Below are 24,347 nucleotides of genomic sequence, written 5' to 3' on the forward strand. Positions count from 1 at the left end.
AAGCAGACAATCTAAAAGCCACTTGCCTTCATTGTTTGATTGGATTCGTTTGATCACAAAATAAATAAAGCAATGCGATCAATTAAAAACTTTTTTCAGATTTGCTGATGCAACGTTTCGTAAATATTTTAATTCGTAAACTCCGCTCTCAAGGATTGCAATTACGCCTTTAATCAATAAACAGAAAATTTTATTGCGTCCTCTGGCAGTGGAAACGTATTATGTAACTCCGCCTAAATGGAAAAATAAGTTCCTTTCTTCAAGCCAGTTCTAGAGGTTGGTAAACCAGTTCACTGGAAAAGTTTAATGAGATATCTAACATAACACGACAATAGCTATCATCCATTGTTTTACCTGTTCTACGTCGCGTAGAAATACCTCAAGATATTCAAGGTATCGCATTTTGATCCAGTTGAGGAAACAAAACACCCTGAATTTTTCGTGCCTCAGTATTTTATTGGCGTAAAACGTTCAAAATAGAACTTATGCGTTACATCAAAATAATGAAAGTAGATGCCCAAAACACGTGAGCATTTATCCATGGCAAGTAGGGAATCCTAATGCAAATTTTTGTGTAAATCATTTTTCATATTCTTTGGTTTGTAAGTTCTTTCATAGGAATTATGGCTGTAATTCAGCTTTTATGCCATGCTCCAGGATTCTGTTAACTATATTATAATTTACTTACGGAACTATGTATGGTCGACCTTCCTCCTCCTGCACTGGCATGGGTGCTACTGCTTCAGGTTCTATTGGTGGTTGCTCAAAGGCCCCTTAATAAAATTATCACACAATGATACAACGGCAGAATTTATTTTCTTCGCCATGATAATTTCTTTTTATAGAAAACATTATAAATGTGCAATAAAATACAAAGATTTTTGTAAGTACTCTTACATTAAGAGGTAAAAAATAAACACGAGAAAACGAGAAAACCATACGAGAAAACTATATTATTGTACAACGTTAAACATACCCATTATGGAGATCCTCGTCTTCTTCTATTTCGCGAATATCCTCTGGGTTTAACCTCCTCCTCCGCCTTGCCCTCACCAAAACAGGTGCACCATCATTTTCCCTGCAACAGACAACGAATATCTCTATAAGTTTATAGCACAGTGTAATATTTACATGAATAAGTAGCAAAAACTTACGCCACTCTCCTCACTGCTCTTCTCGGATTCTAAAATAATTAAATAAGTAAACCATTAGGATTCAATAGTTATTAGAGCGAATGAGGATTTATATCACGTTTCTTACCCTTCGGACAACTGAATGTAGTTTTTCTCCATTTCTCCACACTTCTTTTGGGGCATGTTGCTGCTGCGACTGTTGTTGTGGCTGTTGCTGCTCAATTTGTTGTTGATTTTGCTGCTCAATTTGTTGTTGTTGTTGCTCAATACTAAAAACGGGAAAACCATTTCATTGTAGAACAGTAAACCTACTCATTATGGACATCTTCATTTTCTCCTATTTCTCGATTTAACCTCCTCCGCCTAACTTTAACCAAACCTGGTGCACCATCATTTTCCCTGCAACAGACAACGAATATCTCTATAAGTATATAGCACAGTGTGATAACACATTTACATGAATAAGTAGCAAAAACTTACGCCACTCTCTTTACTGCTCTCCTCAAATTCTGAAATAATTAAATAAGTAAACCATTAGGATTAAATAGTTATCAGAGCGAAAAAAGATTTATATCAGGTTTCTTACCCTTCGGATAACTGAATGTAGAATAAATTTTTCTCCATTCCTCCACACTTCTCTAAGGGCTTGTTGTTGTTGTTGTTGTTGCTGATGAATTTGTTGTTGTTGTTGCTGATGAATTTGTTGTTGTTGTTGCTTATGAATTTGTTGTTGTTGCTGTTGTTGTTGCTGCTTCTGGTTGTGAGAACCTGTTTCTTTTCCTTTTTTTTTCTTTTTTGTGTTTGTGTTCTAAAAGAGGAAATAAAACATAACATAAAAAAACGTTTATAAATAGGAATTCAAACATTGCGTAACTACAAAGACGATTTCAATACATTATTAAATTTGAAGCATTTGCAGTGTATTTTTAGGTTTAACGCCAACTAACTTGGAAAAAGTGATACTAAATGACGTCATCTTCTAAGTAGGTAACAAGGTACTACCAGAAAGTATAAAAGGACTAATTTTCTAACACATTTTGATTGGAAATTTAAACATAGAATTCGTGAGTAATCAATAGTGTATGCTAATTTTTCCTTTCTTTGTGGTTTCTTTTAACAAATCTTGAGGACAATGATAGGTTTTAAATATTATAACTAGTTGAAATGTAACAAGGTGTACGTTTACAAAACAAATAGCTTGATTTTCATTTCCACGTTTTATTTTTCACAAATTAATTGTTTTTTTTTGACTTATTGACTTTATTACTATTATTTATTACTTCCTTTTCAACCATATATCTAACTAACTTGAAACGAAAAATCTATTGTAGTATTAATACTTAGGCAAGATTTTGTAAAAATTTGAAATAAAAAATAACAGGATTTCACATTAATCTAAAATTCAACGCTTCTTATTGGTTTTAAACCTAAAATACTATGTTTGCTATTTTATTTTAAAAAGTAAAAATTCGCTGCTTTAACACATACTAATAGGTTCAAACATATTTTTGAAATTATTTTTTAGTTAAAAATGTTTGTATTTTTGGCGCCATTTTTAGCTTTTTGTCTTTTTAAAACTTCGAACTTTGCATGCGTTTAATCTGTTATTTACATGTTTACGCCATATTTATGTTTCTTTCTAAGATTTTAACAACTAACTTCATCACCGGAAAATTGTTTCGTTGGCACAGAAAAAAACGCTCTAGAGATTTAATAGTTACCTTAAAATCTCCCTATACTTACTTACTGACAGGTATAAAAACAAAGCGACGGAAGATGAACATGTTTAGCAATAACTTATTTTTCATAAAACCTGGAAAAAAGGCTTTTATATAGTAGAACTTACCATTGTGATAACTTGCAATAAACCGTATTCCCGGTGATATATATGGCGATAAGTATCGTTCTGCAGAACAAGTTTTATATAGTAGAACTTACCATTGTGATAACTTGCGATAAAGCGTATTCCCGGTAATATATATGGCGATAAGTATCAGACTGCAGAACAAGTTTTATATAGTAGAACTTACCATTGTGATAACTTGCGATAAAGCGTATTCCCGGTAATATATATGGCGATAAGTATCAGACTGCAGAACAAGTTTTATATAGTAGAACTTACCATTGTGATAACTTGCGATAAAGCGTATTCCCGGTAATATATATGGCGATAAGTATCAGACTGCAGAACAAGTTTTATATAGTAGAACTTACCATTGTGATAACTTGCGATAAACCGTATTCCCGGCGATATATATGGCGATAAGTATCGTACTGCAGAACAAGTTTTATATAGTAGAACTTACCATTGTGATAACTTGCGATAAAGCGTATTCCCGGTGATATATATGGCGATAAGTATCAGACTGCAGAACAAGTTTTATATAGTAGAACTTACCATTGTGAGAACTTGCGGTATTGGTTGTTCAGGCGAAATGGAAAAATATGAGACTTGAGGATCACGTTTTATTGCGGTCTGTTGCTTTCATAAAAATATTCTGCCAAAATCTGTGTAGAAATGTAGTCAGCAGCAATACATAGCTACTTCTCGCACATATAATGTTATTGAAAGTTAAAATTTAAATATTTCATTAGGAACCTATTTTGAATTATTACTTGTGTAATGCATTTAACACCTGTGCACAAATTTATTAGTACAGTTTTTTTGTTTTATATAATTATGCTGCAGTACATGTAACTGATGTGTACAATATTTATTTGTTCCATTCTAACTTCCATTTTAATCCAATACTTTAAATAAACAATTTATAAGAAATGTGCGCACAAATAAATACAACCACTCAATATTCATGAAATATTTTGCATTAAAAAACCCCCATATCTTGTCAATTTCTAAAGGCCTGTATTAATCCAGGTTGCTTGCGAACCCATACACTTATATTACTTAATGCGTGACGAAAAAAGAATAAGAATCAGTGTCGGCAGAAGACATTGACGTAGGCAATGACGAAGACACTATAAGATACGGAATGAGAAGAGAAAGAAGGATTTCAAAGCAATTTTTCTATCGTGCACTTTTTCATTCTCCTTTCTCTTTTCCTTTTGTCTGCAACAAAAGGTGTGCATGTACAAAAAGTAAGTGATGTCCAAAGAAATGATAATAGATTAAGTACTTACACAAAATAGTTTACTTGATTAAAATATCAGCGCATACCACAAAGGGAATACTTAGCAGAAAAACGGTAAAAAACGGTAAAAAAGTAAAAAAATAATACGAATTTGTAGATAAGATTTGTTGTATCAATTCTATAATGCAAAAAATTATTTGCCGAGACTGCATTCGATTGCTCTCAAAGTTCTTTCTAAAGAAGAAAACATGCAAATTAATTAGAGATAATATGTTACGTAATTATTTTTTTAACTGGGTGTCCACGTGGTATGACTGGATATTTTTGTACGTCCCAATCCATATGATTTTGTTTTAAAAATTATGCAGCTTTCAATGATGGAAACAGATAAAGGGAAGGAAATTTTTGTCAAACGTCATAGCTTTATTTAATCGTATAGTCATTTCCCTATGACGCACAAACTAAATGATTTAAACCATAAACACGGGTAACTTTATTGTCATCTGAGTGAAATTTGCATTTAATTTTTTATCGAAAATTTTTTTATACTTGTCAAAAATTAGGTGTAATCCATTTCGGCTGCTTAAGAGTTCTATGAGTAGGGAATTTTTATAAATTATACATGGCACCTTAAGAGTGAAATTACTTTGAACCTTGTTAAAGAAATTACAACAAGTCTGTTACAGTGTAAATTGGATCCCCTCCCCAAGGAGAAAGATGATATCTGTCATTTTGATATTGAAAAACTTTGGCAAACAAAGAAGGCTGCAGAGTTATAGTTTGGGTTTTTAGTAGATATAAAAGTTAGAATATTTGATTATTTAAGTTTATTCCTCATACTTCTCTAATATAAGAAAAATATATGTTCCCATCTGATATCCGCTTTCACACAATATCTTAAATTAAAGAAAAATATGCCATATTACCATATCAAAGGGGAAAAAGTAAGTTAATGTATATTACTTATATTGTCAATCGACAAATTCTTGAATCCATACCGGTGCATTTTAAAAAAGGAGGAAACAAAAAATATTGAAATAAAAGAAAACGATGTAATGACACATCAAAAAAAAGTAACATAAATATTTTTGTTGTTAAGTAATGTTAGCATGAAAAAAATACGTACGGAACTGCTCAATTACTGGAGTCTAAATTATAACCTGTTAGATGTTAAATCTTGGCAAGAACGAAATTCAGCTTGATAAATAAGGGAATCCATAATTAGTCAGAGATATGATTTGACTCCATGCCGTCCAAAGTGATTTACATGTTATGTACGAATTATTGCTATCCATAAAAGTATAAATGCATAACTGACTCTAAATAATTTTGTAAGTGCTTCCTTCCTAAGCAAAAACATGCCATTATTTTCAATATTCTGGTTAAAAAAACAAACTTATGGTAAATACCAGGAGTTGTACCCCGAATTAAAAAGATTATATATATTTATATATATCCGTCTCTTTTTTGTTCTTTTTTCGTCCCAATTTAGTACCAGATATATTTGTGTAAGATAAGGGAAAAATTACGTTTTGCGGCGAAAAAATGTTATTTAATTAATTTCAAAAACCCCGGCGAATGTTAATGTTACTAATTGCTTCGTTTTATATTTACATAAATATAAATCGTTTGGTTGCAAGATAATATTTTGTCTGGGTGTGTTAAATCCACCTTTTTATCTCCCTTTGATAGTAGCAAAAATAGATACATCAAATAATACGTACGAATCCATAATTTCCGCAACGGGTGGATTGACACTTTCGTTGACGCTAAAAAAAGTAAGTTGTTAACACATATGTGAATCTTTCTTAAATTCATGGGTTAGAATAGATATGTTCTATATTACAAGTATCAAATTTTGGATATTTTGTTTAATAAAGTATTAGAAACGAGTGTAAAGAATCTATTGGGTTAAAATATAGATATTCGTTATATTAGAATGAAAATTAGTTAATATTGTCTTGAATCCACCTTTTTATCTCCCTATGGTAGTAGCAAAAATATATATATCAAATAATACGTACGGAGCAGCGATGATTTCTAAAATGGGTGGATTGACACCTTCGTTGACACTAAAAAAGATGTGAGTATTTTTAAAACCATTGGTTGGAATAGGTATATTCTATAATACAAGTATATTTGAAATTTGTCTTAGTATTAATATTTTGTCTTAGGACCTTGAAAAAGTATAAGAAACGAATGTAAAAAGTTTATTGTGTCAACATTTAGATATCCGTCATATCAGAATTAAAACTGTGTGCTCATTTATATTATAATGCCCGTATACGTCTGTCCGTCCGTCCGTCTGTCTGTCACGCAAAATGGTAGCTTAGCTGCGCAGGTAGGGAGACGCACGCATTGCGGTATAAAAAGGACGGGCGAACCCGTGGATTTTTCCTCGGGCAACGACAAGTATTATTAAATTTTTCGTAGATACGAATACAATGTTTAGAAATTTGTACGACATGTTGTTAAACGTATCTTCAAAGTTTACAAGGAAGAAAAGCCCAGTAAAATGTTCATAATAATGTTCTTCCACAGAATATGTATGAGTTACAACTAGCCTTTTATAGCACAAGATCAAATCAATATACACCAAAATTAAGGCTAAAACGACTTATTTCTCGTAACGTGAGTAAAGCATGTCGTAAATTCCGAAAGTCCATGCTAATACTAATACATATGTAATATTGAGACATTTTTTTGTCACTAAAAGCAAGTCTTCTTGTCCTTACCTATTTTCTCTTTTACTTTTATTTCTCCTTTTTCTCCTTTAACACAGGGCTGGTAATCAGGCCTATGATTTAAATGATAGTAATAAATTATTTTTTTTTTTGACCAAAATGTAATTCTTCTTAAACACTTTTTATTTGCAATAAAATATAAATATATAAATATAAATAAACTTTTTGAGTTCTAGAACGATAACCAAAGTTTAAAATTCAAATACGAAAAAAGGAAAGATTTACTTATAGCATTTATTTATAAAGTATTGAAATTAGAATTTTTTATGATTTTCAAATTATACTTAGAACTGCTTGAATTTTTTGGTACCTTGAATTGTTGCAGTAAAATTAAAATCAGGGGCTTATTCTTCTTATTAAACGGACGAAAATTGGCGTGGAAATTGAACAAAAACAACAACTGAGCCATTATTTTCTTTGCACTGATATAATCGCATAATGTAACGAACATTTTTTAAGGTAAATATCTTTGTTCTAAGAATTTTTTTAATGCTTAATTGTGTAAATAGGATCTAAGGTGCTAAAATAAGTTATGAAAAATGTGTTCTGTAAAAATCAGTTCCGTTCTGCAAAAAAATGAGTTTTGCAAAACTTTTATCTCTGAAATAACGTAAATATTTTTGTGCTGTTTTGGCGAGATTTTTGTTACGGTGACATCCTGTTTCATTTCCGACTGTTAAAATTTGTTATGTGGTGCAGATGAATTATAAATACATGAGATTATTGTAGCAGGTTTTTGTTGTTGCTGGATGAAAGCTCCAAAACATCATGCAACACTAATCCAAAAAAGGTGCGTTACACTAAGATATAAAACTATATAAAAACTCTTCTAATATTCAGGTACACCTTTTTCCAATTCTCCAGTGGACAACTTGCTGTTAGCACCCCTGTAAGTTAAGGTAAAGGAAAAATACCTTTTTTTAAAATGCAGCAATTTTTAACATACAGATATGTAAAATTATGTCATGGAACCTTAGATATATTATTGAGCTTTAGATATAATATTGAACAAACATAACATATGTTTTTCTGATTGGTACATTCTACTCATTGCTTTAATTCTGCTGATTTGCGGCTACGAAAAGGTAACAGAAATTTCTGAAGGAATATTAATCATAGTTGGTGGTTTTAAATATGTATCAATGATAAAACACCCTACGCTGAATAATTATGCAGCCCCTTGGCTAACCACTCGTTATTGAGCTATACAATGCGCACTATGACGGATATCTTGCAATTTTCTTAAACTAATATAGTCATTTTACCATTGGCCAAAAAATAAGTTTTTAAAATTAACACTTCAACAGCACAAAATTTGTAAAATTAATTTTTACCGACCCCATCTCCTGGTAAAACACAAAGTGAGTAATTGAACGTGATTTATTGACGTCAGTAATATTAGGGAAACATTCAATTCGAATTGTTAGGAATATATGAAAAAGAATACAATAATTGCATCTCTTAAATCGTTATTTTTGTTGTTGCTGTTGTTATTTTTCTACATATAGATAATAATTTTTTAAAAGAATATCTTTTTTTCCCGTACAAACTATAGTGGTGACAGAAGAAATGATGTGTCGTCTTTTCATTAATAAATAATGGAAATAACATCTCACACCTTAGCTAAACCTTTAAGAACTTTGTTATGCAAAAAATATGGGCTTTCAACTTTTATTCCCGCATTTTTTTAACGAAATTAAGAATAAATGGTTCGTAACTAAACAATATACTATATAATTCTAAATTTAGCTCTTTTAACCCTATTTGGTCCGGGGGGGGGGGGATTCCGCCCTACTGACGATTTTTTTTCAATAACTTCTTATTGCTATGTTATAAGGCTATGAAACTTACCGAGTTTCAATATTGATCTATTAGACATCTGCATACCAAATTTTTTCAGAGGCTTTGATATTGGCCATTACTCGAAACTACCCCCAAAAATTCCTATGAAATCTTTATAATGGGGAAAATTTAATAACTTCTGTTAGGATTATCTTTAGAACTTCAAACTTGCAACACAACTTTGTTTTATTATCCGATTTCCGATTTCCCAATTTTGTCGGATTTTACCCAAAAATAAGAAAAAACCCGGATATTCAGGCAATTTTTGGCAATTTTTTATGCGATCCACGTAAAAACCAGAAAATATGTTAAATAACTTTTATTAAGCTTTCAGAAACTTGCAATAATTCGCTCAGGATCAAAAGTAATTAAGTTTTAAGTAAAGTGTCATTTTTACCAAATTTCAAGCTTCTGATGACGTCACAGAAAGTATGCTGATGCAAGCAAAAAATTTATTGCTGCCATTTTGTTCTCTTTATAAAGTTTCATCAGTTTTACTCGACTACCAGTCTTTATTTTGTCACAAACGCGGTGTCAGATTATATTGCAGTTATAAGTTAGAGGCTAAAAAAGTTGGAAACAGGTGCAGATAAATTACATCATCTCCTGCATGGGTAAGTAGGGAATACTTGGGATCAAAATTAGACCAATTTCCCTAAGATTGGTCAATCACCTGTTTCGGAACAGCATATAAGACTACACAAGAACAGTTTTGGAATAACTAGATTTCATGATTTATTTGAGCATCACTTAATGTTTTAATTTACACATTTCTATTAAGAAAATTGAATTCGAATATTGTTAAATGTCTCGTAGCCACAAATAGCCATAAGTACGTAAGAGTTGCACTCTCAATCAGAACTATTATGTATCTCTGAAGCCTTTTACCCAACGTTTTTCTTAATTTCCGACTGTTTGGCTTTGTTATACATCTCTTACATCCTCCACAGTCTTTTAGCATGCTGGCCACTGTGTTTCAGTGTACTTTGTGAGAATTGAATATATATACAACGAAATGGCTCGCAGAATCTATGCTGTATTTTTTCCCTAAGGAAGATTAGGCTCTAAGCTACAAAGCCGTTTTCGGAGACAGTATTTTGACGATGCTACAATAAAAAAAGAAAGAACTAAAACGTTCAGGCCACATTTTTTGCAAGTTTTTTTAGTTCCAATTTTAATTTTTTTCTGCAAGAAAGTTGTATTGACCCAATAAACTCAGTTTTAAAGCAAGAATTTTAATATGGCTGTTTGCTGGTTCTGTTAATTGTTTGTGTTTTTATAAGAGCATATCAATAAAATCTGACTTTGCATGTATCCAATTACTTTAAATCGTTTACTCCCAACCTTGTAAGACTTCTTTTATAGCATAAAAGTTGAAAAAAACTAATGTAACATTTGCCTTGTGTATATTTCGATCAAGTCGTGTCCTTAAATACATTTTCCAACACAAAATAAACAAAATATTATCCTACATTGAGGCTACTTTCTTCAATATTCTCCGGGTGTTTAATTAATTCTTGTTGTTTCTATCCTTCATTATCCTTCAAAAAAAAGTGAAAACATTATTTAATAAAAAAAAATATTGTGCTGAGCTAGCTCTTAAAACAAGCCGATAAGGAAAATTTTCCATGTGTCATATAGCGACTCAGCATTAGTAATTTGCCTTGTGAATACCTTTACTTTGCTTTTTTGTTGTTGTTCTTTTACTTGTTTTTAACCCAGTGTGTCGATTAATAAATGAATTTTATTAGTAACTAAGAACATCAGAACTTTCTTCTGAGATAGAATTTTGTATGCGGTTTATGCTTTAATGCGCCCACTTCAACGATTTTGAGGCTTTCGCCGTGTTTGCTACTTGCATTTTCTGCCCTTCTGCGTATGACTGTCCATAAATCCCATTTCTAAATTCTGAAAAGTTAAATCACTTGAAATTACATTTGATCAAACATCACATTTCATAACGTTCTAGTTATTTTTCAACCTTTTTTTTAATTTTCTGGTCTTTTTATTTACAATTTTTCCAAATCAAACAAGTCTAAATGTTTTTATTGTAAAATGCTTAAAAATTCCGGCTGATGATCAAACTATTTCGAAGTAAGACACAACAAACGATATAAAGAGTAAGTAACAGACTGTATGTATTATTTTCTATACCACATGACGTTTTTTCATATGCATGCAAATAGCTGATAAATAGTACTACCAGGTTTCAACGTAAGATTCAAAGCCAACACAGTTTATATATTCCTTTACCCAGTGCACCAACAAATGATAATAATGCGGCGAATAATTCCGTTGACCATAAGCATTGCAAATCTGAGTGCAACCCTTTCTAGCATATTCACAGATGTGGAAGAGGAAAATGTGATGTCAGTATCTGGGTGCAGTTACAAAATTTCTTTTTGGTAAAAAATTTAAACTTCTAAGTTTCTGCTGCTCTTATTGTCAATATTTTGCATTTGTCTATACTATAGCTATATGCTAATTAATATACAATAACATATTTTAACAATAGAAAAATCATTTTTACTTTTTTTGCTGTTACTTTGGCTATAGGCCAGCTAATGTAGTTAGTGCAGCTAGCCAATGACGGAGAGACAGCTAGCTAGTTTTTTTGTGCTTCTTTCCCAAGTTTTCCATTTAGCTTGGTATGAGTGCATTTTTATGCTAGCCATCGTTAAAACCCTTGTGTTATCTTTAACCAACCTGAAGCTAGCCACAATAGAAAGTAGTAAGGAGGCACACATTTTATAATAACAATCTTGCAAATTGTAGTTATGATACTCGATTTATGTTAATTCGGTTATTTTAATATATATTTTTATAATTTATTACAGTTTATCAAACCCTAAGCAATATGATGGTAAAAATTGGAATGTTGTATATTGTTTCACGTAAAAAATTGTTTAAATTTTTAATTTTGTTTCTAGTTCGAAGAGAAAGCGAGTCAATATTGTTGGGGAACATTGAAAGTTGAGATATAGCAACAAACAGAAAGCAGTAGCTGTCGCTTCAAATATTGGGAGAGTTAAAAAATCCGTAGCCACTGTTAAAAAGGAAAAAACGAAAGAACAATATCTTTGCATGTTGAGAAAATCGAGGAACATATTCTCCCTCATCCTTACACACGGCATATGAGTGTTGTAGCAATCGGTATGACACGGACACGGAAGTTTTAACTCGTTGCGCGTAATATTCAGAGCTTAAAACGCCGATGAATTAATGTATAGGAATATGTACTTTTGATGAATTTATAAGGAGATAGCTCTTGAAATAGTGATTAAGAAAATGACCAGTTTGTTCCGAAGAGACCAAGCTTCATGAAATTGGTCAATACACAAAAATATTTTCGAGAAATACCTAAACATTTATTTAAAAATCGTGAGATTTAAAATCTTTGAAAAGTAGTAGTTTTCAAATATCTTCTAGCTTATTCTTACACTTCCCTATGTAAATATGTTATTAATAGGGTCTAAACACAGGAAAATCAATGTAAAATATGTATTTACATGTTGCCTCTACATTTTGCCCTGAATCGTTTGTTAGGCCAGTATCTGCTGTCGAGCTTCGGTAATTCTACTGGCAAGTTTTCCACCAATGTTTCTTTTGTATGATGCCGAAATGAAAACGACATTAACATATAAAGAATGGAAAAGTGTAAAATTTGTGCAGGAAAAGTTATGAATGGCATTTGTACCAGAAAACTGCAAATAATAGCTGATATTACATTTCTCAGTATCTTCTGCATCCCAAGTGACACGAACACAACTTGCATTTAGTCTGTAAAATAGTACATTCGAAACCACTGTAGCTATGAAACTTTAAAAACTGGAAAAAAGAAAAGAAAGAATATAACAAAATTAATGCTCACATTCAACATCAATTTTGACATTCCAATCCATACTTCCTATTGTATTAGATGTAACTAATCTTTGGAAGTGATAGGTCGAGTCTTAAAACTGTATTCGTATTTTCTGGTTGCTTTATTAATAACAGAAGCAGTAGATAAAGTACTGAAGGTGTCTTCTCCTATTTTCTGTGTAACATTAGGTATCGGATATCCACATACCTCTGGTCCTTTTGTAAAAACCTCATTTTTGATTGCAGTATAATGATATGAATATTTATTGTCCCAAAAGTTTGGTCTACCTGTTAAAAATAACGAAACAACGGTACTTATCATTCGTTGCTAAATTCTAGACAATGCTTGTTGTACTTTGCTAAATAAATAAGTTATTAACATTAAAGCAGATAAAGTACAGCAAAACTAGAAATTGATACATGGAATGTATGAAATATTTTTTTAAAAAAAACTTTTACTTCATCTGTCGTCGGTACGTTTGCATACTTCTTTTAGAGTTGAGAGTAAATTTTTTAAACCTTTGACTTTTGTTTCATAATGCGGACTTTGATGGAAGTGCTTTTTATAGCAATCAACATTAATCAATTTAATCAATATGTCCTGTATTGCTGCAAAAGTTTACGTCTCTTTTTATCAGATTAACAAATTTTACATTCAAGTCGTGAGTAAAACCTAGTCTGTGTTAATTTATTTTATTGTTTTCTTCTCTAGCTAGAGGTAACTTATTGCTAACTAGGCTTGAGTCTTACGTGCTATATAATAAGCGATCCTTTAAAATATTCAAATATGTTTTATATTTATATAAAAGAGACCTTCAATTCCAAAGAATTAGTAATAGCTAAGCAAAAAAAGAACAGTAAACAGCTAGATGTGCTACACTTTTAGAGATGCTGCGAAAATATTTACACAGCCTAAGTTTTACACTTTCTGAAATTTAATTCACGCAAAATCTGTATAAAATTTACACACATTTTTATAAATATACATACTTTCTTGATGTTGAGAATGTTCATCAACCATATATCTCCATTGTTAAACAGTTTGAATTGATTTTTAAATCTTATCCTGATATTTGTATAAAGCATATTTTTATAAATCATATTTGTAAGGAAAATGTAGCCAGTTTTTATTTGTGAAATCGCGAATATTTTTTCTGAACAATGCTAAAATTAACTCACAGAAATGTGCAACTTTAACTTAATTTTTTTTTCAATCGGCGTGCAATATTTTACAACATAATTATATATATTCTGTCTTACTTCAAAACTAAAAATATTAAATAAATTAATTAATAAATGAATATAGTAAATACTCATTCATCAGAGCCTCCAACTTTCAAAAAAAAAGTTGGCCAGATGATTGTCACTCAGATTGTATTCAATCTTTAGCGAGCGTGAGCCTCTTTAAAACAGCAATTTCAGGCGGAGAAAATTATACGATAGCTTCCTTCGTATGAAGTCTATTACTCTTTGGGATGTTTCACCTCTTTTCTCAGCCATCATCTCGCACAAACGTTTGTAAAATTTTTTACACTCCCGCCTCATGCCACCACTTGTCGAAAACACCAAAGGCGTGAAGGTACCGTTGTCGATACGTTCATTGTAGTGTCTTTTCTTCTCCCTTTCATTCCTTCTGAAGCATTTTTCGAGCTCCGGACCACTGTACCTCCGAGCGTTTAGGTCAAAGACCCTTAAATAAAAAAATGCTTTTTAGCTAGGGGTCCGGAAACCCGTAGTGCTGATGTCAAGTCGCGCTTCGTGGCTTCTGTTTGCTGTCCGGTGCGTCAGGTGTTCACCATCCATTTCGACCAAGCTTAGTTCCCTTCTGACGTCAGGGCAGATATGATTGACGTTAAATCACGAATTTCGTTATGTCGTAGCGTAACGAAGCCTCCCTTCTTGCACGATAACGCGTGTGCTATGTCGAAACGGCTTCTGCATACATATTCCTTGGAATTGCTCCTTGATGAGCTCGTATCCAAACTCTTTGATCGGCAGATTTGTTAACCAGTCGGACACTCAAACCATTGAGTTTGCCTCGTTGGTTCTTTTCAGCTCGTCACTCATCGTTTGTACTTCCTCCAACGATTCTTTACTCTGATGGCGTCGTTCGTTTTTGATTATGGTTGGACTTCTTCCTCTTCTTCAGACATCCCAAGGATTTCGTTTTGTAGCTTTCTTGTCAGGGGTTCGGAGTTGTCGTGCTCGACTGGGGCTGTCTGACAGCTCGGGCTCATTGTCGTAGATGGTTTTCACTCCAGTGATTGCTGGGATGACCTGATGCGGTATCACGTCCTCGATTGGCTGCAGGTATCTCTCAAAGCCAGGTATCGTTTGGATAAAGTAAGAAATTTTGTGTTGGTATCCGCTGACGAAACATGCGTATTCCGCTTGTGGTTGAGTCACGGCGATTCTGGTTAGAAAAGACAATTCCTCTGACCATTTTTCCACTAGAGCTTTACAGTATCTTTTTTTAAACTTTACTTCCAATCACTGCGCCCAGATTTCATTTGCCATCTGTTCCATGGCGTTGGCCAAATTTTATTCTTTGACGATTAGCTAAGATTTTTTTGGTTGAGAGAAGTAACCAAAATGAGGTCCTTGAGTTGCAAGGTTATCTCACCAGGTTTGTACTGATCTGCGCTTCCCTGTTGCAGTTATGCCGTAAGCATAGGCGGCCATCTGGTCCTGTTCCACCATGATCGACATGAGTTCGTCCAGGGGAGGTTTTATTCCCGTAGCGTAGACTGCCATGCCGATCGGATAAATTTGAGTTGTTCCCTCTTTTGAACTTAGCTCTACGCCCCCAATAACAAATCACCTGGCTGGTGCGGTAGCAATTCGAAACATAGTTTGCAAAGACTAGGCATACCACTTTGATGTTGTGTAGGAGGGCTTGTCGATTGATGTTGTTGAACGCATTTGATGCATCTACCAAGAGAACTGCCTCTGCTTCTTCACTTTCGAACACTCTCGTCATAGCGTGGACTGCGGCCTCTTCTCCTGCTTTTTCGCCAGAACACATCTGCACTCTACAGCTCAAAGCGATGATGTCTTTCTTGATCACCGCCATCACCGTTTTACCACATATTCTCACCAGTACTTCACCGACTATGATTGGTCAGACACCTAGTTGCTTGCTTAACAGGACAAGTCTGCACGCAATAAAAGCTTCAAAGGATTTGTCACTGAGACTTTCCGTACAAAGACTCTTGGTTGCATTCGCGATCCTAAGACTTTACCACAATCACCGTACATTCTTGATGTCAGGATTCTTCTCCATCGCTGTGAATCTAAACCCCATGCTCAAGAGCCTCCTTTGGTTTCGAGCGCTGCTTTCATGACCAGTGATTCGTCAATCGCCTCAAACACTATCGGGTTCACTCTTTCGCAAGGACCTCCCAAATTGTTGTTTTCGTTTGCGTCTTTTGCTTTGGGGTGTTTGTTTCGTAGTAGACAGATGGTTTCGTCGTTTAAAAGCAGTATCCCACCCCCCATGTCACGATCTTGATAGCGCCATTCATATCACCTCTCTGCATATTTTTTAAACATTTTCGAGACCGTTTCGATGTCTCTTCTGTCTGTTGTTTTTGGCAGCCTTGATTGAATCGTAGCTGCTTCGTCTATAAGGTCTGCAATATTCCCCTGGTGCCATATCTTCATCGCCTTTCCAATGATTCTTTATGGTCCTTCGCTTTTCAGGTCCTGCTTTTTTTTGCAGAAGCAGGGCGAGCATGATATGGATACCTTTCAATGGGACAACTCAGGGGGGACTCTTTTCCGTCCATGCGTCCGTTCATTAGTCGAGTTACTTCTCTGATGAAATCTTTTCCTGCTCCTCCACTTGGTAGTTTGAACAGGTTTCGGCGCCAGAACACGATCTTCTCGTAGCTATCTTCAACCACACTAACACTGTTAGTTGGAACACTAACAGTACGTCATAAAGAGAACAAATTGGCAGAAATAAGTTTCTGCTAATGTCAGCAATTTTTGTTTAAAATTATCGAACCTTTAAAATGCCACTATTTGCTTATTTCTAAAGCGAACTTTTACATTCTGTTTAATGTCTCAAAGTTTTCCTGTTTTCATCAAATAATTTTACACCTTTTTCTTTTATAATTCTGTCAACTAGTATTGGATTAGTAAAGTTCGGTGACAAGTAGACACTTCTCGGGACTATAGTGTCACCAGGAGATACATTTACAGTCCATTCCAATTAGGAGATACATTTACAGTCCATTCAAATTGTAACTTAGTGCCATTTAGTATAGTGACCCTATTAGTTAAAATTAAAAATAAAGGTATGACTAAATGAAAAGGAATAAAAACGTTTATGTTAAATCTATTAGCACTGCCGGTAGGGAGATTGGTTATAAGCGCCTGAATGTTTTTTGAATTGGCATAACTGTTAACTGTTTTTTGTTGTTGTGACTCTTTCTTGTTTCAACTAGGGCTGGAAACAACATTTTGGAAAAAAATTTATATCTTGCATAGGTATTTTCCAGACGGGGTAATTTTTAGCAAACTTTAAAAAGTGTTAAAATGCATCCACGAAGTTATATAATTATTTATTACATGTATGTTTTTCCTTAAATCTGTTTTGACACCAAAGTAGTTTTGCCCCCAACAACCGCTGCTATCCTAGAACAAGAGTCCCCAGTTACAATATGAAAAAAGTCTCCTTTGGGTTTAAAAAGCTTTAAGGGACTTAATAATGAAAAACACCACAACGTGAATTCATTAAAATCAAACTTAAAATAAACATTACAAAATTTTAAACTCCTTTTTCGTCTACTGCACGTAGTTTCTCCTTGCAACCAAAGAATAAGAATATTTAGAATAAGAATTTTCAACACCAAAGTATAAGATTCAAAAACCTAAAACATTCAGCGCTATCTCTGTCAAAATAAAGAGATCAGAATTTTTCTTCCATATACAAGAAATGGATGAAAACCATGCGAAAATGAAGGTCAATTATATAGAGCATTTATAAGTACATATTGAGACGAACTGATCGTCTAAGACAAAGAGTTTCTTTGAATTACTAAAATTTCGCTATTATACCTAGAAGACACATATTGGTTTCTTCCTTTTTGATATGGGAGATGACGGCAAATAAAAACATGTTATCGCTGAGCGTTTTTGACCAGATATGCAGATTTTTTACATTTTGTCAAAACCTGTTGACATCTGGAAGTGGACAACGGAGGGAGTCACTTATGTATCTCTCTCTCCTCATTTTTGCGACATTAGTTTAGTTTTTTTATATTTAGCGAAGGGGAAGATGATCTTTGACAGGAAAGTTGCAATTTTTGTTTTAAATCTGAAGGATGACAAAAATGTGAATATTTGTTTATGAAGTGGCCAACTAATTTTTATTTTTTGTTTCTTCTTTGACTTCTTTGATTTCTTCTTTATAATTAGTTTTAGTCAGAAAATTATTTTGTCATCAAAATTTTAGCTGTTAAAAAAATATTCCTATAAATTATATTTTTATTAAGAAAAAGCATGCAGTTGTTTTGTCGGTAATTCTTTGTTCTACATTCAGACAGTTGTATCATCTTATTTTTGAAAAACAAAAATGTTGCATAATGACATTTCTGTGATCTTTCCGTGAATTGTTAGAAACCACGGGGTTGTTTTATCAAAAAATCTCATCATCAATTAAAATAAATTAATATATTAATTCTTTTATTTAACTTATTTAATTAACCGTATTTATTTAAATAAATTAAAATAAATAAATTAAGTGATTCCGATAAATGCATAATTATATTAATACTCTATTTGGAATATGAAGCTAGTCATCTTAATCGCCAATTTCGCTCACAAGCCACGAAAAACAAATGCGATATAGTTGTACTGACTTTGTTTTTAAAACTTGCGCGTAGTAAATTAATCACAATGCCCGGTTTCTTAAAAAAACAAGTCGAGATTTCACATCCTGGACACTCTCGACTAAGAAGCATTATGACGAAAACTATTTTTGTTTTGTAGGTCTGTTTTACCTTTTTGTCTTCTGAAACCTTTTTTTCGTAGTACTTGTATTCTGAATGTTTCGAAATGTCAAGATAAATATATTGTAACGTTTTTACCCGAGTGCAAATCTTAAACGACCCAATTTTAAGATTTTGGCTACGAACGAAATTTCTCAGGGAGCATTCTAATGCCAACTGGCTAGCTAGCCTTAATTTTTACTATTCAGTTTTGTATAAGAGATTTTTATCCTAGCCAACATTATTACATTTATGTTGGGGTTGTTGTTATATAGGTCGTCAGTTTCTCAGCTACCTTTGGCTTAAATGTTATAGTAGCCAAATTCAGTTTGGCTACTACAGAAGTCTTAATAAATGTTATGCTAAATGCAGCTAGGTAGCTACATCTTTTATTACTGTCATGCAAACTTATTCCACAAATTGAAATTGTGAAGTGATTTTTTTAACTGGGCGGTGTAACAACAGGCTATTTCCCGTTTTTATTTAAACCGAAGTTGCAATAAGGTGCAACATGGTTTACCTAATGTACTAAGCGCTCTGCTAACTGTTAGCCACAGAGGGTTTCCTGTGGATTCTTTAAACAGAGTTTCCAATACGGTTATTTTGGAAAAGGTACTATGCCTATGTGTGACCTGGTTTACCCTGACTAGGTGCTCAGCCCTGTGTCACGATTAAACTTATTCAGCAAAAATAATATTGAGTGTTTGTTTTCGCTATGATGGGGTAACAACAGGATGTAAAGTGCGTTTTTATTTCCGCTAAAGTTCCAGTAAAGTTGTTTTTTTGAAAAATATATTGCATCTGAAACACTATAACTTGGACGCTTTACTGAATTTAAGACAGACTGCTTGCATAACCGTGTGACACAGTTTGCCGCTTTTATTAGGCGCCTCACCGGGTGTTCAACGCTTGGTCAGAGTTACTTGTGGCTTTATTGGGGTGGTCACATCAAAGGGAGACAATAAATCTCGCCACTAAACGAACTCGGAGTTACCCAAGGGTATGACTAAATGGGATTCTAACTTTGAATTTTGTTAAAGATTGCATAATTATAATGAATTTAGTAACAATAATATCACAAAATTTTAAAATCACAAAATAATATAACAATATAAACTAAAAAGACACATAAAGCTTTTACCACTTCGGCATAATTCAAAAATTTTTTTTTGGAAAATAAAGCTAGACAACAGTTTGAAAAAGCAACAAAATTTTAGGGTGTAAGTGAGGGGGCTGAATCAGTCCCACCAGCACGAATAGGGTTAATCTACTGTTTGTATCTACTATATTTCCATGTTCCTGGCATCTCTATTTCAAGCATTTCTAGCACAATATATCAATTTGAAACAAATTACGGTTATTATTATAGAGATTTGTTAATTAAAATTTGGTGAGTTATTCTGAGGTTTGTAACCGCTTCTGCGAAATTTGCATTATTCAGACATAAAAAAATTACATTAAAAATTATATTTAAGGTGTTAAACTGGCTGCGAATGTGGTTTGAAAATCATTGGAATTTCGTAGCGATTTAAAAGTAAAAAAAGAATACAGTTCACTTCACATTTAAATTTACACACCCGTTTGAACTTTTATGTGTCATGTGTTACGGTTTTGTTATGGGGCAATAGAAATATTTTTTATTGCAATTGAAGTTGATTAAAATTGAAATTGATTAAAAACGAGATTGATTAAGATTGGTCGAGGTTTTGTTTCTGTTTGTCCACAACAACAGTACAGCTTTTCTAAAGAGAACGTGTTTTGTTATATTTACAGCTAATTGCGGAACATACAACATGAAAAAGAGCCACATATTTCCGGGTATGCTTTTAGACCGTCGTCCTCATGCCACCTTGTCAAGTGTCTAAAAAGAACCAGTAACACAAAAATTAACACTAGAGAAACTTAAAACAATGATATAAAAATTGTAATCATGGATGGTTTGATCTCGGATGAAAATATTAGCACAAGCTCAATGGCACATAATGGAAGCAATAAAGGGCGTTAAATTAAATCTAAAATATCTGATGTGCCTAAAGGAATTAAAAAAACTAGCAAAAACACATCAAAGAAATGGTGAAATTTTTTAATCATATCGCTACCGTATAGGAGCATAATTGGTGCGATTCTTGGAAAGTGTATGGCAAAGACCTTTGTAAATAGGAGGGACTTTACATCTTACTACATGGTGTAAATTCCATGTGTTGGTTACTCTTTTTAATCATTTTGTTTTTAACTGTCATCTTTGTTTAATTGATCTCTGGATAGAACTTATGTTTCCGTTATTGTTTAATTTTTCTCATAGCACTTTTCCATACTGCAACTGAGATGTTTTACCATTTTTACTGTAAAGTATATTTATTGTCTCAATTGGTGAATAAGATTTTCAGCAGAGAAGGATGCACGTTGTGCCTCCATCCACCGTTCATCTATCTTTACCTGGAATGTTCATATATTGTAGACGGAAACACTTTAAAACGATATGGAAACAGTGTAAAGCGAATCATAACTACATACTCAAGTGATAAAGGTTTTTTTTGAAAGCGAGAAAAGCAAAACAATGCCATTAGTAGCATAAGTTTATAAATATTGCACACTTTCATTGTTAACCCAATTCGGTCATTCGGATTCCACCCCCCCCCCCTAACGGTTTTTTTAATAACTCCTTATGGCTTACTGAGTTTCAATATTTATCTATTAAACACCTGCATGCCAAATTTTGAGGTCCAATACCGTTGAGAGGCTTTAGTATTGGCTATCATTTGAAGCTACCCCTAAAAATCTCTATGAATCCCTTATAATAGGGAAAATATAACAACTCTTGTTAGAATTATCGTTAAAACTTGAAACTCACACACAACTTTGTTTCATGAAGAAGAATTATTTTGCATGGTTTGCACATGTGATTAATCCAATTTCCAGACAAATTCTGGCAGTTTTGCTAAATAACGTTTATTTATCTTTCAGAAACTTCAAACAGAATGTAGAAATTTGCTCTAGAACTAAAGTAACTGAATTTTATGAAGATAGTGGCAGTTTGGACAAATTTTAAGCTTTTGATAACGTCACAGAAAATGTGTTGACACAAGAAGCAAAAATTTATTGCTGCCATTTTGTTTCTTTTGTGACGTATTATAAGTGTGCCAAGTTTGATTTAATTTGGACAAACCCATGAACAGTTATTGAGGGTTATTGAGGATTCGGCCACCCCGGTCACAATATGTTCCAAAAATCCCGGACCGAATAGGGTTAAACGATACACAGCTACTGCACACAATTAAGGCAAGCATTAATCAAAAAATAAAACAGAATTTAGCAGAATTTACACACATATTTGAAAGACAGCATTTATAGGGTTTGCAAAAATGCATTGGCGAAATTTGTGTTGTTTTCACTGCAAGGAAACATATTTAAGTTTATAATCACTTAGTTGTTTTGAGTACTTTCTTTTTAAATATCAAGCAAATAATGATCGTAATAATTACAACGATTTACAAAACAATGAGAACCGTATTGGATGAAGCGTAATCAGCACATAAAAATAGTAAAATATTAATTACTATGGTGTAGTTATTTTCTTGTATATAACGAAACTGGCAGAAAAATCGAAGAGACAATTTATTACCTTTTGACTAGGGCATTTCTGATGTTACCCATTCACTTTTGTGGTTTGATTTACACAATGGTTCTTACTTTGTACGATTGTATTAATCTGCTGCAAATAAGGTAATTCGTGGTTTCGTTGTTATTTTTAAAAGAGGTTTGCCGATTTGGTTTACTACCAACTGATATTCTTTAACGCAAGCTTGTGCAAGAGGGTAACAGACCGTGAAAGGTTGTAGCAGTCGGTACTTTTCTTCTCAAATTTTAGTCGATTGGTGTATCTAAAGATATTTCTTGTAAATTTTAATTGAGATTCGCTCTCTTTAATTTTCAAATGAGCAATGGAAGGTTAGCATGGAAAGGTCTTTGTTTTTAAAATAGTTGAAATGGCGGATTTCTTCCATTTTGATTCTTTTCTAAGCATATGGACAAGAGTTTAGAAACATTCAAATCAATTTTATCGCAAAAACACTAAAATATTGAGACCTTTAACTTTATTATCAAAAATGTTTAAGGATAAGGAAATAAATAAGGAGTAGAAAGAGCTACTACCATAAAGATTGCGGTGTTTGAACTCAAAAGTGTAACTACAACAAAAAATTTGGTCATAAATAACGCACGTACAGTTTGCAATTAATGTCGATGACGAACTCAATGTCATATGTTGATAGCCTTGACTTGTTAAATACAGCATTTCTCCACATTTCAAATCTGTTAATCCCAGTGCGCATTTGTACTTCTTAATTCTTTCTTCTGTTAATTCACACACAACAGGAAGTTCGTGATATTTGTTTGTAAAAACATTTACTTTGGGTTATGGATGACCATATATCTCAAATTCAGCTTTTTTATTGATTACGTCAATCTGTTTTGGTAACTTTGTTCCACAGAATTCAGGACGTTTTCTTACTGATTATTGATTATTGCCTTTTTTGGTGGCCTTTATTTTTTACTTCTAAATTTACTTTACTTCTAGCTCCACGTAGCTCCACTTTCACTTCCAACTTTACTTTTCTACTTCTTCACTTGGACTTTTTTTTTTTAAATATGCTTTTTTGAACCACTTATTTTACTTTTTTCAAGATCGTTCCTTTGGGGGTTACCCGTTAAATTTATTTCAGCAAATCAAATTCAGTCGTTTTCATCACCTGATGTTAACAAAGAAAACCTGCAAACAAAATAGACATATTTTTTTCCATAACATCAAAGATTTTTACGGCAACATCAAAGGAAAATAAGCCTATCAACTTTGCCTGTTACAGAGACACGGAACTGGCGTATTATTATATAGTATACACTTCTAATTGCGCTAAGACGTCTTATTTGGAGAAATTAAACCTAAAAGGTTGCTTACCATTTTTTCTTTATTTAGATTTTGTTAATAAGCACTAACTACCATTGCAAAACGTTGGAGATGGAATTGATGACGCAACATCGTCTCATTATGAAGATCTCATTCCTCAATTTATAACACCAAGTGTCTATGCTGAGTTAACAATCATCAAAACATAAACGTAAAATCGAGTATTATAAGAAGTTCTGATGTTAATGGCAAAACGAAAGTATAGATGTTATGTAGCAACTTTGTTTCGTTGACATTTTTTTTGCATTTAAAACATTTCTACAAGGCACCTAATAAAGTTCATTGCTCATTGCGGAATATATACGTATTATATGTTTGATAGTTCGTGTATTTTAGAAGGCCATCTCATATCCTTCGAAAAAGTAATAATGGTAATCTACAATGCAGGATATTAACCCTACATATACTGTTAAGTAGACCACAAAAATATGCAACGATCGACCTTTTTTTCAAAAAGTAATAACAAGCTCATTTTCCTACATTCATGAGCTTTAGGAAAATAATGTTTCAAATCAAATTGTACCAATTTTTTCTTTCTTTTCGCCCTCACTTTAAATTTCTAAACTCAGGACGTACAGCTAAGACAAAACAATTTTAATGTTTTTTTTACATTAGTCTTTAACCACCCACCAATCAATGTTCTTTGTTATGGAACCATGAACTGGACAAAAGTTACGCTATGGAGTGACGTGCTGCGTAGTAGAAGGGAAAAAGATGGA

At 32.9% G+C, this 24,347-nt stretch overlaps 1 pseudogene; it reads right to left on the reverse strand.

Annotated features, from left to right (window-relative positions):
- Positions 1 to 12,270: 12,270 nt before the first annotated feature.
- LOC130630168 (uncharacterized) lies at positions 12,271 to 13,125 on the reverse strand (annotated as a pseudogene).
- Positions 13,126 to 24,347: the final 11,222 nt, after the last annotated feature.

The sequence above is a fragment of the Hydractinia symbiolongicarpus genome, chromosome 2 (assembly GCF_029227915.1).
Source record: "Hydractinia symbiolongicarpus strain clone_291-10 chromosome 2, HSymV2.1, whole genome shotgun sequence".
Classification (NCBI taxonomy): domain Eukaryota; kingdom Metazoa; phylum Cnidaria; class Hydrozoa; order Anthoathecata; family Hydractiniidae; genus Hydractinia; species Hydractinia symbiolongicarpus.